We start from the raw sequence: 9,813 nt of genomic DNA on the forward strand, positions 1-9,813 counted from the left end.
AATTTATGTATGAATGACTAGTGTGTGGAATTTTTTTTCATGCAGAAATCCCAGGAGCAATCTTAGAGTGAGAACAGAGTCTTCAGGGTGTTGTTATCCACTGCATTAATTTCCAAGATAGGTTTTCCACTAAAGCACTACAGATTCCAGCTTCTAGTAGTAGTTCAGCTGAAGGGATGATTAATGACAGGAGCAAAAATGTGAGCTTACTGGGAGACTCCACATACACGTAGCTCATTCCTTATGGCTAAAGGTAGAACCAGGAGCAGGAAGTAAAGTATGACCAGCCTAAATATCTCTAAAATTCCTTGATGGAGTTTTTCAGAACAAATCAACAAATGGTAAATTTTGTCTATGTCTCTTTAAAAGAATAACAAACAATTACCTCTAGTTTTCACCTCTATCATTTTAACTCCTTCATTATTAGTTTTAATCTCTGATGGATAACCTGTGCAAAGCTAAGGTATTAGCCTCATTGTGATTCACCTTCAAGGTTATTAATGTCCTGTTATGGACTGAAAGTGTGTGTCCCCCCCAAATTCATATGTTGAAATCCTAATCCTCAATATGATGGTATTAATGTGAGGCCTTGAGAGGTGATTAGATCACGGGAGTGGAACCCTCATAAATGAGATAAGTGCCCTACAAAAGAGACCACAGATAACTCTCTTGCTCCTTCTGACAAGTGAGGAAATAGCAAGAAAACTACTGTCTATGAACCAGGAAGCAGCTCTCACCAGATACCAAATATGTCAGCACCTTGATATTAAACTTTTCAGTCTCCAGAACTGTGAGAAATAAATGATTTTTGTATAAGACACCCAATATATTACTATAGACATCCATATAAGTGAGGCTTTTGTCTGTGGATGTCTTCTCAAAGTTTTATTCTGGAATGCAAGGAAAACACTTTGGTATTGATGTGAAGACATAGTACTTCTCATGCTTCTGCCCTCATGGAAAGCATATATTTTCTTTCTCAGTTACTCAGCAAATCATATTTTCCCTTTATTTTTCTCTGAATAGCAAAAGACTCAGTATTCTTTAACATATATATTTATAATGTCTACTAGAACCACTTCTTCAACAAATTTCCATTACCACATTACAAATTGGATAAAATTTTAAAGCATCTTAATTCAGTAATTTTTCTTGCCAAATGTAAAAAATAAGTGAAGAGTTTTATTTCCTTTGACTAGCATGGACTTAGGAACTGGAGACAGGATTTTTTTTTTTTTCTTTGACTCATTAAAGCTTGAATTCTATCATCCATTTAATTTTATCCTCATTATACATTTTATTTTCACTAGTTACCACAGACTTAATGATTCTAAATATACAGTCTGTCAGCTCAGGACATCTGCAATAAGCATTTTTTTTCACCATGATTATGGCATATAAAACCTTTAGAGAATTACACAAAGCCTATACTATTCATTCCATTTTTAATTCATCCCTTCAAATTAATGGTTTCTATTAATTAGACAACAAAAACTGAAAAGGGAAAAAATTGAAGGTGCAGTGTTTTTCATCTAAAGGTACACTGCTGTAAGAGATATTAAACAGTTGAGCCAGATTTTAATGAATTCTGAGATAAGTTTTAATTAGGGTTGACATATGAACTGAATAGTTCTACAGTACCCTATACATGAGGGGTTCTTTTTTAAAACTAAAACCTAGAATTATTATATGCAATTAGTGTTACAAATGAAAAGGTATGAATGGCACATTTTTGGTGCCAGGAGAATATTAATTCAGACCTCATTCTTAACAGGCTTCAAGCTCACACTGGCTGCCATTTGGTAATTGTTCCATATCTCATAAAAGTCAACATTTGGATATTTAATCCATAAATAAAAGTACAAGGACAATATATCTGTTGTTAATGTGCTGGTAATTTAACTTTTAATTAATTTAATTTCTAGATCTACATGATTTTTAAATTGTTCTTTAAAATATTCTACATGTACCTACTGGCAGATCCAATCTAATCTGAAACATGGTGGAGAGTCAATAGCCATACAGTTCAGGTAAACTTAATAGACAATAATGTTGCAAATGGGCCAATTGTGCCAACTTCTACTAGAGTATATGGCTTGTTAGTTAGCCAATAAATAAATGACTCACTTTAAGGGAAAAATTTGTCTGGCCCACTGGACAATGAGGTAGAATTCCTGTAACTCATTCGATTCAATACTAAAGAGACAGAATGAGGTTACTTGAAAACACTGCTCTACCCCTACACTTTTAAAAGCATTCAGACAAAAACCCAAAACTGCTTTGAAGGTCACCTAATAATTTTATGTCACAGAAAATGGCAGCAATCTGGTTCTTGAAGAAAAAACTATATTTACTTCCTATCAAAAGTAACAACTTGAATAACTACATGCAAAAGTATATTGTTGAAGGACTAAAAGATCTCCTGGAAGACTTTATGATGGAACCAAAAATGTGACCTAGAAGAGCCTCTAGTCAATAGGAAACTACAGAGTAGATAAAAATGTCACCAGAAACACCATCATCAACATCAGTATTATAATACAGATAATAATACATGTAAGTATTATTTGTAGATATACCATTTCATGGGCACTATAAGAAACTAAGGATTCTGCCCTATTGAAACAAATGGTCTAAATTGGGCTATGGTTAGTATTACTCTACATCAAGGGTCAGTACACTTTTTCTCTGAAGAATCAAACAATAAATATTCTAGGCAATATAGTGTGTTGCAACTATTCAACTCTGCCATTGTAGCATGAAAGCAGCCATAGACCATGGCTAAATTACTTGATGTGACCCTGTTTCAATAAAACTTTATTTATGTACACAAATTACTCTGTATAATTTCACTTCATAAGATATTCTTCTCTTGATTTTTTCTAACCATTAAAAAATGTAAAAATCATTCTTAATCTGTGGGCTGTTCAAAAACAGGTGGTGGCCTGGATTTGGTCCATGGAACAAGATTTTGTCCATGGAACATAGTTTTCCAAGGACAGGCTCACTTTGCATCTATTGGCCTGACCCAATTATTAACTGGTTCCCCTTTTAATCTCAAAGTATTCTGTTATGGACAATAAATTATATGGTCACCCTAGCTATGGTGAAAATGTATCCAAACAAAAAACCAACAAAGCATGCAAGATACCCAGCTTTACAGCAGAAATACATTTTTAAAAATTTATCTATAAATATCAGTAAATTAGCATTATTGAAAATAAATGCTATTTGTTATCTGACTTATATAGTGTACACTTGAAAGCATAACTGAGTAAACAAATGAAAGTATTCAGCAGCTAAAGAAAGGACCCACAGTTTGAGAATACTGCATACCACAGATAATAATTAGGTTTGTCTGAGATGAGCTGAAGGGATATTCAGAAGAACAAGGAGAAATGAAACATAAACTGAGCCAGCCTTTATTTTTATGTTGATAGAATATTATTTATGAAATACCATGTTCTGACACAGGTCAAGCAGTCCTGTTTAATATCTGAAAACATCATTATAGATAAGGTAAATTTTGACGTGGTAAGTTGAAAGGAAACCAAAATTTTGCCTAAATCTTTTTTCATGAGTTAAAAACTGGAGTACTAAATACATAACAGATAAGTAACAGAAAGCAAGCCTTTTTGGAAGTCTCACACATCAAGAGTATTTTCATCTCAAGACTGCATAATTAATCCAACTCAGATTTTTACAATAATCAACATAATGTACAAGATATTTCTTCCAATCTCAGTATTCTGTAATCACATTTGCTGGTTAGACTCAAAGCACTACTGAATTTTCCATAGAAAGGTTTTCATTTGTCACTCAAAATGACCAAAAGTTACAACATAAACTTTAGGTTGACAGCCACAATTTCATCAGGAGAATGCACAATTCAAAGAACATATTTTCTCCTTCCAGCTCAAAGGTTAAAATGTACCGTAGCAGATAAAAGCAACACTTTGTACCCCATGAAGACAAGAAATAATAGTCATGCTTTAAGGAAAAGCATGCTATGTGGTCTTGGAACCTATAGTAAAAACTCATGGGCAACCCCATGAAGTATCATGATAACTCCATAACTTACCCTTCCTCTCTGGTGTTCAGACAAGTACAACTCTCTGTAAAGTGGTTTACTGTTAAAAAAAAAAAAATTCTGTCATAGCTTCACTTCAACATTCTTTTATTTTTTTCCTTCATTGAAACAACAGGCTTCATTGAAACAACATTGCTACATATCATGTCTGAGGAACCCAGTATAATTTACGGTCATCATATACCAAGAGAACTAAAAACCAGAGCTCCTGTACAAACTACATACCATTAGTTCTATGACTTTATCCTCTTCTGACTGCTAATTTACTCTATGTTTTAAGAAGATCATTATTGACAACAATGGAATTAATCACATTTGCCTTCATAGAATTATCATATTATGAAGAAAAAACTGATAAAAACATAAACTGACAAAACAATAAAAGAAAATCAATATTCACAGTAAATGAGAGTGAGATTCATAGCCTAATCAAAAAGACATGGAAAGGATGTGTAGGGCACAAAAATAATATCCAGGTAATTTATTCCTGAGTTACCTGGATAATAGCTGAGAATAATTCCCACTAAAATGACCATTTCCCCCACATCAAATCTTTCAGTACATTCTGCTGAAGTGCCCAGATATTGGTTTCTAATCCCTATCAACAAATGTTGCCCTTTCTTTGACTTTGTAGTGTGATGAAGTGGCAGAGGGCATGCACTTGAAAAAGTTTTCACACTAGAAGCTAGTCTCAGTGAACCTTACTTCCTACTTGAATGCAGTGTTAGGTGTTAAAAAAATGTATACCTGGCATCAGGAGGAATATACTGACAGTACTACTTAAAGTCAATGTATATAAACAAATATTTTTTTTCCATAAATTGACAGTTAAATTCTACATTAAAGTCAAAGTTTAATAAAATGAAAATTTCAAAGTTTATAAAGCACATATTTTGTTAATAAAATTTTAGAACATCTTATGTCTGTTTGCTGAGTTCTTTGAGTATTTTTACATAAGATTTCCAATTAACAAAATCATGACTATTTTTTTCTTGAAGCTTGAAGTCTAAAAGTCGATGTTGGCTTAACAAGGACATACAAATCTACTATCATTTTTTGGAGTTCTTTAACTGCAATAAAAAATTATGATTTTTTTCAAGCATGAATTTGATTATCACATAACTCTAGATGAAAACATCTACAATAAGTTCAACTTATATAGAGTAATAGTAGTTAATATTTTTGGACATTTATCAAGTGCAGATTATTTGCTACATATTGCACACTTAATTCTCATATATTCCTCACAGTAACACTGTGGCATATTAAGGACTATTATTTTGCCCATTTTGCAGATGGAGAATCTGAGGCACAAACAGGTGAAATAACTTATCCATGAGTGATGGGTTGAACTAGGTTTAAAACAAGGTGATCTGATTCCAGAGTCAGTTCTTGTAACCATCACTCTATACTACCATTCTGCATTTTATTTTTAAAATGACATGTTTACAAATCTAAAAAATTCTAGGACATTAGAGTGACTGATATGCTTCACTAAAATACCAGAACATGAACCATCTGTGTCAAATCTATGTATGAATTGTCATTACACATAATTCCTTATATTTATCAATACTATATTTGACAGACAACAATTAATTTCATTTAGGTATTGAATTTGTGGACTTCCTATTATTGAGAGTTATCAGACAAATTGTAAATATCTGCTGCTTCTACCACACCATTTCTCTTGAGGAATGCATTCTTACTTTCACACTCTATTGAGGACATAGGATTTCAGGAGAGTCACTTGTTCTATCTGTTGAATCTATTGCTGATATCAGGAAACTATTGGCTGAAACTTTATAAAAATGATAGGGTTACTACTTCAGCAATGCTCTCATTATGTGTGACTTTTCAGGTCAACATCTACAGAGAATACAAGCAACAAGGAACTTTCACTTACAAGATTTCAGGTTGCAGGAAGAATATGATTTAGTAGGGTCATTGAGTTTCTATTCTAGTATTAATAAATTGAGATGGGAGAACTTGTATTTTAAGCTTTTATTGAGGGATCAAATCTAAAAAGATTCTAAATTTGAAACTATGGTACAAATGTCCAACCTCTGAATCTCATAAACTCTTGTCTAATCATGATCTTTGGTAAAAGTATAATTTTAAGGCAAGATGTTGCATTAAAATATCATTCAAATGGTTCATTCCTTTTTGTAGTCTCATTTTAGTGCTATTTAAAAAGTCAAGAAAATGGCTTTTCCCCTAGAGCCACCAGAAAGGAAAGCAGCCCTGCCAATACCTTGATTTTAGCCCAGTGAGACCTATTTTGGACTTTTGACACCAGAACTGTAAGAAAACAAATTTGCATTGTTTTATGCGATTATAACTGTGGTAATCTGATTACATCCACAATATGAAACTAATACAACATCCAGTCTCATTTCCTTTCTCCCATCTTCCTGCTTATATACCTACATATAAAGAGAAGAAAGAGAAAGAGAAGAGGAGAGAGAGAGAGAAACTTGGAACTATGGGTTTTCATAGTAGGGAATATGTTAATACATGTCCTTATTAATTATATTTTAGGTTCCTACCTCAACTTCTTTTGCTTTTGTCTGCTAAATAATATGCAATCTTAAGAGGGGGCTTGAAAAAATTAAAATTGAACAGGCTTTAGAAGTTCAAGTTAATAAAGGCTTCTTTTGGATTAATTAACTATACAAATAGAGAGCAGAGTGCAAATCAGTTTGGTCCTCCTGCAGGATGCTATTAGAGAAAAAAATGTTCCTGTCATTTTCACTAGAATGAGATATAATTTTGCTTCTGTCTGCTCACTCAGTTTGTAATACACAGGAACTCAGATATCATTGTGTTTGAGTAATAACTTAATGCTTTACCTAAAAATACAATAATGGGGAATTCTGATAAATTAAACCAATATCTATTGAAATTAGAGTTTAAGAAAAATGCTCCCATGTGATGATTATAAAATAAACTGTTGCTAGCAGTAAACTTTACCTGTTATATCATGAGGACAATTAATGGTCCTGTTAAAATAATTCTGTAGCTATAAAATGTAATTGCATTTTGTTTACCCAATACGAACCTTTTCCTCAAATGAAAAAATAAGTCCAAAATGCTAGTTTCCTTATTTTCCTTCTAGCCTTATTTTGCTTCTAACTAACCAATTAATAATTACATGTTGCCTAATTAATAAGCTTTCTTATTCTTTTATTCCTGAACTGAATTTCAATTTATATCAGGTAACTTAAAACAGTAATGATATTTTGATTCCACATGGTAAGTTTGTTTGTTTAATAAGAATATGAGGTATAAAATGACAATGTTAGTACAATTTGCATAGTTGGGTCTTCAGGTGTAGTGCTTTTGAAATAAGACCTATAGAAATTTTATAGTAACTTTCATGCATGCCATATTCATAAGTAGTCCAGTTAGCTCATCATATTTGTGATCTTCTGCCCATTTTTTGATTGGGTTGTTTGATTTTTTGATATTGAGCTGTATAAGCTGTTTATGTATTTTGGAGACTAATCCCTTGTCGGTTGCATTGTTTGCCAATATTTTCTCCCATTCTGTAGGTTGTCTTTTCATTTTGTTTATGGTTTCCTTTGTTGTGCAAAAGCGTTTAAGTTTAATTAGGTTCCATTTGTTTATTTTTGCTTTTATTTCCATTACTCTAGGAGATGGATCTAAAAAGATATTATTGCAATTTATGTCAAAGAGTGTTCTGCCAATGTTTTCCCCTAGGAGTTTTATAGCATCCGGTCTTACATTTCGGTCTTTAATCCATTTTGAGTTTATTTTTGTGTATGGTGTTAGAGAATGTTCTAATTTCATTCTTTTAACATGTAGCTGTCTAGTTTTCCCAGCACCATTTATTGAGGAGACTGTCTTTTCACCATTGTATATTCTTGCCTCCTATGTCATAGATTAATTGACCATAGTCCATGGGTCTGTTTCTGGACTGCCTAGCCTGTTCCATTGATCTATATTTCTGTTTTTGTGCCAGTACCATAGTGTTTTGATTACTGTAGCTTTGTAGTATATTCTGAAGTCAGGGAACCTGATTTCTCTAGCTCCATTTTTCTTTCTCAAGATTGCTTTGGCCATTTGGGGTCTTTTGTGTTTCCCTACAAATTAAAAAAAATTTTGTTCTAGTTCTATGAAAAATGCACTTGTGAATTTCCATTGTTAAGTTATCATTTCAATAAGGTTTCAATCATCTTAAGAAAAAAATAACAAACATCTCATATAGACTAGAAGTACTGCCATAAAGTTTAGTCTTAATCTTCTATGGGTTTACTCTCTGAATAGCTGTTGTCTATGTTGCGTTTCCTGGCAAGTACATTTAGGTAACAAATGGTTACAACCAGATAAATGAAAGCCAAAAGTGCCTTTTTCTAGAATGGAACATTTGCAAAGGAGTTAGGTTGATAATAATGTCTTGAGAATTTTCAATCTCCTTTTCTTCTAGTAATTTTTCCAACCACTCTATAGTTAGAGCAATTTCCTTTAAAATAATTAAATCTTACAGCAATAAAAAAAAACTTTCTTTTCTAGATATGGGAATCTTTTGGCAGATGCTCATTCTCTTACAGGAGCCTTAAATTTTGCAAAGATTAATAACCTTTAAAACTGCCTTAAGCATTAAAACAATGAGATACCTCTATGTGACTTTTAGAATGGCCAAAATCCAAAACACTGACAACACCAAATACTGGCAAGAATGTGGAAAAACAGAAACTCTCATTCAGCCACTTTGGAAGACTATTTGGCAGTTTCATACAAAGTTAAACATATTTTTAACATACTATCCAGCACTGTGCTCCTTGGTGTTTACTCAAAGTAATTGAAACCTTATGTTCATACAAAACCCTGCACATAGATGTTATAGCAACTTTATTCATCATTGCCAAAACTTGGAAGTAACCAAGATGTTCCTCAGTAGGCGAATGGATAAATAAACTGTGGTATATCCAAACGGTGGAATATTATTCATCATTGAAAAGCAATAAGCTATCAAGCCATGAAAAGATATGGAGGAAACTTAAATGCATATTACTAAGTGAAAGAAGCCAAGCTGAATAGACTACATACTATGATTCCAACTATACGACATTCTGGAAAAGGCAACTCTATAAAGACAGTAAGAGGATCAGTGGTTGCCAAGGGTTAGGGGAGAGGGACAGATGAATTGTCAGAGCACAGAGAATCTTTAAGGCAGTGAAACTATCCTATATGATACTACATGGTGGATACATGTCATTATATATTTGTCCAAATCCATAAAATGTACAACACAAAAAGTGAACCTGAATGTAAACTATGGACATTGGGTGATAATGATGTGTCAATGTTGGTTCATTTATTGTAATAAATGCACTGTGGTGCAAAATGTCAATAATAAGAGCAGTTGTAGGGGGTTGGGGAAGATGGGGTTTATAGGAATTCTCTGTACTTTCTGCTCAGTTTTGCTGTGAATCTAAAACTACTCTGAAAAATAACATTTATTAATTTAAAAAATGCCTTAAGCAGTGATATGACCATCCAGGTCAAAAATGGCAGCAGCAGGCCTGAGTTTCTGAGCTAGCTTGGTCTCAGCCACCACTGGGCCAGCCTATGTTGATTGGTCCAGGATGAGGTGGGTTCAGCTTGTAGGTGGGAGGTTCTCCCCTACTTGGTCAAGCTTCCCCTGGTGGGAGTGAGAATGCTAAACGAAGCAGCACCAAGCAGAGCATGAGAGATCC

This window comes from Tursiops truncatus, chromosome 1 (genome assembly GCF_011762595.2).
Source record: "Tursiops truncatus isolate mTurTru1 chromosome 1, mTurTru1.mat.Y, whole genome shotgun sequence".
NCBI classification, from domain to species: Eukaryota; Metazoa; Chordata; class Mammalia; order Artiodactyla; family Delphinidae; genus Tursiops; species Tursiops truncatus.